The sequence below is a fragment of the Myotis daubentonii genome, chromosome 7, assembly GCF_963259705.1.
Source record: "Myotis daubentonii chromosome 7, mMyoDau2.1, whole genome shotgun sequence".
Classification (NCBI taxonomy): Eukaryota; Metazoa; Chordata; class Mammalia; order Chiroptera; family Vespertilionidae; genus Myotis; species Myotis daubentonii.
Genome location: NC_081846.1, coordinates 68,101,637 through 68,109,708, shown reverse-complemented (window position 1 = coordinate 68,109,708; position 8,072 = coordinate 68,101,637). Strand labels below are relative to the sequence as shown.

Sequence of the window (8,072 nt, the reverse complement as noted above, 5' to 3'; positions counted from 1 at the left end):
TCAAATGATATTAGTTTTATGGCTCTTTCAATTAGTGCAGATGAGAACGTCAACATTCAGAATCATAGAATTTTATGATTGACCATGCATGCTTAAGTATATGTGTGGGTGTCTACATAATGGTGGAGTTCTCAATGTTATTACTAAAGAATATGTTCGTGATTTAATAGCTGTTTAATCACATAGAGCTAAAACTCATGGTGTAATATTCAAGGAACACGTTTATTTTGCTTTTTAAATAGTATCTCATTTTGGTACTAGAAATTTTCCTTTGGGAATTGATCATAGCCTCTTCAATTATGTAATGTATCTTTTATTAATATACATAAAATTGATGTTTTATTGTTATATAGTTTTATAAATTTTAATGAGTGTATAGATTTATATAACCATCAACACAATCAGGAGACAGCAGTTCTATCAATCTTCCACATTCCCTCATTCTTTAATAGTCAAACTTTCCCCCCACCCCAACCCTGGTAACCACTGATCTGTCCTCTGTATCATTATAGTTTGGTCTTTTCATAAATGGAGTCATATACATTGACTTTTTTTTTCCCAATAGCAATTTTTCATTAGTTGGAGGATACTTAGGGTTGACTCAAAAGAAAGTGGTGACAATTGGACTGCTGGTGAGGCTCAGTGGTTTAGCATCTACTTATGAATCAGTAGGTCATGATTCTATTCTGGTCAGGGCACATGCCTGGTTGTGGGCTCTGTCCCTAGTGGGGGACATGTAGGAGGCAGCTGATCAATGATTCTCATCATTGTTTCTATCTCTTTCTCCCTCTCCCTTCCTCTCTGAAATCAATAAAAATACTTTTAAAAAAAAGAAAGTGGTGAAAATTGGCAAGCACTCCTTCACAGAGAAGAGGAATTCTTGGTTGAGGGGAGGGGTACTTATATCTAATGGTCAGGGTCTCCTGCTCAAATTGGACCACCCAGAAAGCTCTTCCCCTTGGCACTCAATATCACCAATGCTGGCATGGAAGAATCTGCGATGAGTTAGTTCAAATTAATTAACAGTTTTCCCAGTTCTGGCCAAACTTTGAACCTCCCCTTGAAGTCTTCTTCAGTGTGCTCCTTCACTAACAATTTGATTTCTTCAGGAACATTGCTTTGCAGTATCCTACATAATAGAAGGGTAATATGCAAATTGACCCTAATGGCAGAACGACCAGAATGACCGCTCAACCAGTCACTATGAGGCTCACTGACCACTTCTCGGTCCCTTTCCCCTGCAGGCAGGCTCCCATTGCCTGATGGCAAACGGGGAACTGGGGGTGGGTGGCAGGGGATGTGGGCGGTGCCAGGCCAAGGCTCCCTCTCCATTGGTCGCCACACACACAGTGGGTGACCTGCGGTGGGGACGGGGCTGGTGAGTAGGCAGAAACTGCCGACCTCTCGGTCTCTGCTCCCAGCTGGCAGGCTCTGATCATCTGATGGCAAATGTGGAACAGGGGGTGGGTGGTGGTGGGGGGCAGGACCAGCTGCGGGAAGCTGGGGAAGGTGGCCCTGATTGCAGGCCAGGCTTAGGGTTTGTACCCACACACGAATTTCGTGCACGGGGCCTTTAGTTTTCAGTAAAATCTCTTCTAATGTAACAGTTAAACCGCTGATCTGAACCACTGGCTCCTAGGGGGTAAAAACTGAGTCCAAGAACATTTTGCTACCTTGATCCTGCAGCCGCAACACCTCAGTGGTTTTGGTGGGCATTGCATAACTTTCCTCCACCTTAATGGAGAGGTGTTTGCAGAGATTGTGAACATATTGGTCATAACTCTCTGCTAGGGCCATGCTGTATGCAATTAGGTGAATGTTTAAAACCCCATATTCATAATCTGTTCCCAGATTAATGGGTCTCATTTTCACTTTTCCCTTCTTTTTCTTGGGCTCTTGTGCTTTATTAGATGCTTGTAGCTTCCAATGCCATGGGCTTAATCTTGTATTGCCTACTGGTCCTCAGCAGGGTGCCACCTCCAGAGCAGATGGGATTGTCTCCTGAGGTTTCAAACCTTAAGGGGGGGAAGGCTTGCTGGAAAATGATATCATTCTTCAAACACAGCACTTTCCCAGAGCTCCTTGCGCCCTTCCTGCTGTGGCCTGTTATGGTGTAAGCTGAAGACTGGCCCAAGCAGCCTCAGTCTCTGGGAGGCTAAACCCTGGATTGCTGAAAACACTGCATTTGACTTTTTTTTTTTTTAAGTACAACTAATTTTATAAATAGTGTGCATAGAAAAAAGGGGGACACAGAAAAAAGTTCAATGCTAATAATGATTATTTCTGAGAGGTCAGATTGTGGGAGATTTTATTTCTTTCTGTGTAACTTTCTGTATTCTTTATTATTTTTTAAAAATCTTTACTGTTGAAAGTATTACATATGCCCCCTTTTTCTCCCCATTGACCTCTTCTAGCCAGCCTTCAACCCCCTCCCCCTCCTGCCCCAGGCCTTCACCACCCCATTGTCTGTGTCCATGGGTTATGCATATATGCATACAAGTTCTTTGGTTGATCTCTTCTCAACCACCCACCCTCCCCCTCCTTCCCTCTGATACTCCACAGGTTGTTCCATGCTTCTATGTCTCTGTGATTGACACTTGAGTAACACTGGGGTGAGGGGCACAAATCCCCATGCAGTAGAAGTTCCATGACTTTGACTTTATAGTTCGCCCTTCACATCCGTGGATTCAACCAAATTGCAAGTTGAAATGAGTATTTTCCATCTGCAGTTGGGAATACACAGTTGGGAATGTGAAAATACTGTTTGTGATCAGCGATTGGTTGAATCTGTGGTTATGAAACTGAGGATAGGAAGGCGCGTTATAGCAAAGGTGGAAATTTATTGAAGAACAAGTACAGATTCCCACATGGTGAAGGGGAAAGAACCTCACAGCACAGACTCCCCCATGGAGAGGGGTAAGAGTCCCACTGAGTCCCTGTTTCCATGGATTATAAAGGCTGTTGAGCTTTACGCCTTGATATCCCCTCTGATTGATCACTATTTTCTTGGACTGGTTACTATAGTAACTCCTGAGCTCAAAGGTTGAACCTCACATGGGACATGTGAGGTCTTCCTCTCCTCCTTCCTAATGTTCTCCTATTTCCTTTGGGCTTTCTTCTCCTTCTGGATGCAGGGCTTCCTTCCCTTTATTTTGTAAATATAGACCTTTTGCTGTTCCCAGCTCCCTCATTCTATGGAAATGTACCTGTTGCAGCTTTTCAGTTCCCCTATTCTATGGAAATGTACCTTCTGCTGGTCTGCAGCCCTGTGCTTCCTCCATGGTCCCCGTAATTTCTAAAATTTCCTAAACCTGTCTTTTTCACCCCTAAAAATTCCGTTTCACTTGGTTCAGCCTTCTGCCTTTTAGAGTCATCCCAGTTACAGTATTGTATGTTCCTTTTTATTGCTTGTGCTTGTATGATAGTTCATTAATTCACCTATTGAAAGACATTTGTGTTATTTTAGTGAATATGAATAGACTCCCTAGCCATACTCTGCACAGTTCTTGTGGGTGAGGATGAGGTTATTGGATAGGATGGACTCCTAATCCAATGTGGCCAGTATCTTATAAAAAATGAAAATTTGGACAGAGACACACAGGGAGAATCTCATATAAAGAGACTGAACGCCAAGGAATGTCAAAGACTGCCAGCAAACCCCCAGAAATTAGGAGAAAAGCTTGACACAGGTTTCCTTTTATAGCCAATGGGAGGAACCAACCCTGCCAATACCTTAATTTCAGACTTCTAGGCTCCATAACTATGAGATGATAAATTTCTATTGCTTCAGTCACCCATTTTGTGTTATTTAGTTATGGTAGCCTAAGGAAAATATTACAGAACTATTGATATCTGTAACTATAATTATAGATACTTATATATCTTCTTTCAGTTATGTAAGCCATTGTTTTATGTGTCTTGAAGGTCTGTTATTACATACTAGTGGCCTGGTGCACTAATTCATGCACATTGAAAGGAAATTAATTAGGAGAAGTATTTCAATATCACTATTAGTCCTTTCTCTATAATAGAAGTGTCAGAGATGAAAGAAAATTAGTAAAATGTACATGAAAATAATATGTAAATTGGTTAATAAATAAACAATAACAACAGGATATAACAATGAATATTTTCCATGACATTTTTACTGTCAGAATCTTTGTTTATCCTTAATTTATAAAAATATGTCGGTATTCTGGACAATTTATATCATTTGGACAAATTTTGCCTTTGCTATATCAAGTAAATTTTCCATCAGATGGTTTTTCATCAGAGAAATTTAGGGATAGGCAAAATTGACATGTAACAGTCATTCCACCACAACTGTGTTAGATAATTGCATCCTGATTTACCTCTTTTTGCTATAAAGGCAGTTACTACCAGTATTGGTAGTACTTGTCGATGATTGTTTTTCAGACATATTTTGTTGACAATTTCAGCTTCAGAATGTCAACAAGAACGTGACATCATTACCTGGTGCAACAACCACCTTTTGTGGGCTGGGTTGGGCTGTGGGCCGCATTTTGCGCCATGGCAGCATAGGCTATGATTTGGTGGGCTGTTGATCCAAGTGGTGGTGGGGCCTGTGTCCCACTTGGGGGAAACGAGTGTTGCTTTGTTAGCACCAGGCGCCAGGTCCGTACTGCCGTTTCTCTGTGTGTGTCTGCCCCCTGGTGATCAGTGCATGTCATAGTGACCAGTTGGACAGTAGGAAGGACACTTAGCATATTAGCCTTTTATCTACACTAATAAAAGAGAAACATGGTAATTGGCGTACTACCGCTACCCTTTTCATTGGCTAATCAGCGAGATATGCAAATTAACTGTCAGCCAAGATGGCAGCCGGCAGCCAGGCAGCTTGAAACTAACATGAGGTTTGCTTGCCTCAGTGACGGAGGAAACCAACGTTCCCCGCCTGCGGCTGCAGGCCTCTGAGCGGGCAGTTTAAGAAACATTGTAACAAATACCGCAGGACTTCAGCCAGCAGATTCGCAACATTGTAAGCAAAGGCCAGAAACCTACTTTCAGCCGGAGGCCTAATTGCTGGAGCCAAGCCTCAAGGTAAAGCTGGCCCAGAATAAATAAAAAAAAAAAAAAGAAAAAAAGGAGCGGTTGGGAACTTCAGTCACTCCCAGCCTGAAAACAGCCCTCAGCCCCTCACCCAGACTGGCCAGGCACCCCAGTGGGGACCCCCACCCTGATCCAGGACACCCTTCAGGTGTCCCACCAAACCAGCCGGCCCCACCCATGCACCAGGCCTCTACCCTATATAGTAAAAGGGTAATATGCCTCCCAGCACCGGGATCAGCATGACAGGGGGCAGCGCCCAAACCCCCTGATCACCTTGCGGCTCTGTGTGTGACAGGGGCTGGGACCCCAATCCCCTGAGCAGCCCTGCTCTGTGCCTGATAGGGGGGAGCTCCCCAACCTGCCCCCCCCCCCCCACCACGGGCCCTGCTCTGTGTGTGATGGGGTAGAGCCATAACCTCCCCATCAGCCCTGCCCTGAGTATGAGAGTGGCGGTGCCCCAACCCCCTGATCGGCCCTGCTCTGTGGGTGATAGAGGGCAGCGCCCCAACCCCCTGATGGGCCCTGCTCTGTGTGTGACGGGGGCAGCACCCCAACCCCCTGATTGGCCCTGCTCTGTGTGTGACAAGGGGTGGCGCCACAACCTCCCCATCGACCCTGCCTTGAGTGTGACAGGGGACTGTGCCCCAACCCCCCAATTGGCCCTACCCTGAGCGTGACTGAGGATGGCATCACAACCTTCCAATCTGCCCTCCTCTGTGCATGACGGGGCGGCGCCCCAACTCCCCAATCGGCCCTGCTCTGCGCCCGACCAGGGGCTGCACCTAGGGATTGGGCCTGCCCTCTGCCACCCGGGAGCAGGCCTAAGCCAGCAGGTCATTATCTCCCGAGGGGTCCCAGACTGCGAGAGGGCACAGGCCAGGTTGAGGGATCCCCCTCCCCCCCGAGTGCACAAATTTTTGTGCACCGGGCCTCTAGTATATAGATAAGAACATTTAGAGTTGTTATGTCTTCTTACTGAATTAACCCTGGTTGCATGTAAGTGTTGAACTGCTTCTCTCACTAATTGGCCAGTCTGGGGCCTGGGCTATGATCTAACTGGTACTTGACTGCTCACATATTTCGTTATGCTGACTAGGAGCAGATCCATTTGTTCCTAGTGTGGAGGTGAGCTCAGGAGTTTATAAAAAAACTTTATAGGATTGCTTTTCTGAGCTTCTCCCCATGATCTCCACAGTACTCTCTAGGTCTCTGGGATTCCCCTTTTTGATCCTCTGACAAATAATCTGAGGATTTGGTTTCCCTGCTCTGCTGTGCCCACCTCTAGGCCCAGAGAGACAATGGAAGAGATTGAAAGCATCAGAGTTTGCTACTTCCCGGGGATCACAGCTCCCTTAATCACAGAGGAATATTCCTCTCCTTAGTCATGGTCCCCCTGAGCCTCCATTGCTGCTGCAGTTACTGACATCACAAGATTGCTCAGGGGCCAGTGTACAATAGATTGATGACTTTCCTTTTAAATGGAAGAAAGAAAAGACAAAACAAAACAAAAATAAGGGATACCTACATGAATCATGAGGCATTTCCTTTCCTACTCTCCAAACCAGAACTAGAAGCCTTCTCCTGGAGTCCCCTCTGTGTCTAGTACCCACTCTGGCCTTAGGTTAAATTAAAATTGAAGATAACAGTTTTGTGTTTTTTTCCCCAGTGGTTAAAGTGTCATATTTGATACAGGTCAAGGGCATGTACCTCAGTTGCAGGCTCTATCTGCAATCCGTGTGGGAGGCAACCAATCAATGAGTCTCTCTCACATTGATGTTTCTCTCTCTCTCTTTCTTTCTCTTCCTTCCAGTCTCTCTAAAAATCAAGAGAGAAGATATTTTTAAAAATGATTGGGTTGGAAAATACCAGAGGAAAATTAAAATGGTAAACTCACTGTCAGAATATTGATAACTTTTTAGAGTTATCAAATAGCAGCTCTATACATGTATGCAGGTTTTATTTTTCTGTGTCATGGGCATATGCTTACACCACATTACCTGGAAAAAGAACACCAGTAGACTCTTCTTTAATCCAATTGTGTCACTGTATATTCTTTAAATATTTCCCAGGAGGTAGTAGAGTGATTTTTATGTACATTAGTTTCTAAGCCAGACTGACTCAGCTCAAGTGTTAACTCTACTACTTACTGCTATAGACCACGTACAGATTATTTAAACTCATTCTGATTGTCTTATCCTCTTTTTAGAAGTTACAATGATAATAATAGTATCTTCCTTTCAGTAAGTTACTTATAGTTTATACATGAAAGTACTTAGAATAGTTCTTGGTACATAGGGAGCATCATATAAGCTCTATATAAATGTAGTGTGAATAAAAATGTAGTTTCTAACTCACTGTCTTTATTGTATAACTTGAAGAATACCTACTAAGCTATAGTAGAAATATTAGGATATATATGAAATCACTGTGTTCATTTCAAACTTTGTAAAAATGCAGATTATCTCTTTCTAGGCTAGATTACCAGTTTTCTCTTATCCTCACTATTTCCTTCAGTGCATGATCTCAGATTGTCCTGTGAAGATGCAGACTCATGACCTGGTCTGACCACTGTAGCAATTAAATCACATAATCAGAAAGCTAATTCCATAGCACTTTGAGAAAGTTATTAATTGTTGATGTGTATATTTCTGAGAAAGTCAAATATTGGGCAAAGGGCACAGGCTGATAGTCATTCATCAGCCAGGATTCAAAGGGAAACCTAAAACCAAGCTTCCTCAGGATGAAGATAACAATCAGAAGACTGATGTTATGATGTGAGGGTTGGGGAAGAACAGACCATCTCTCACTTTCCTCCTCTACTCAGGATAGGTCATTAAGAGGTTGCAGAGAATTATTACATATTCCCCCCCAATAATATTCACAAAATTTAAGGCAACAATAAAAATGGAACATACTCTTATACCTGATGCCCAGACAAAACAAGAACATAACATAATTCTTTTTGGAGGATATTGTTAATGGTGTCTAGCCTAGAGGAAAGA

General features: G+C 43.5%; 1 pseudogene; it reads right to left on the bottom strand.

Moving 5' to 3' along the window:
• Positions 1-989: 989 nt before the first annotated feature.
• Positions 990-4,522, bottom strand: LOC132238866 (large ribosomal subunit protein mL48-like; annotated as a pseudogene).
• Between the last annotated feature and the right edge of the window lie 3,550 nt (positions 4,523-8,072).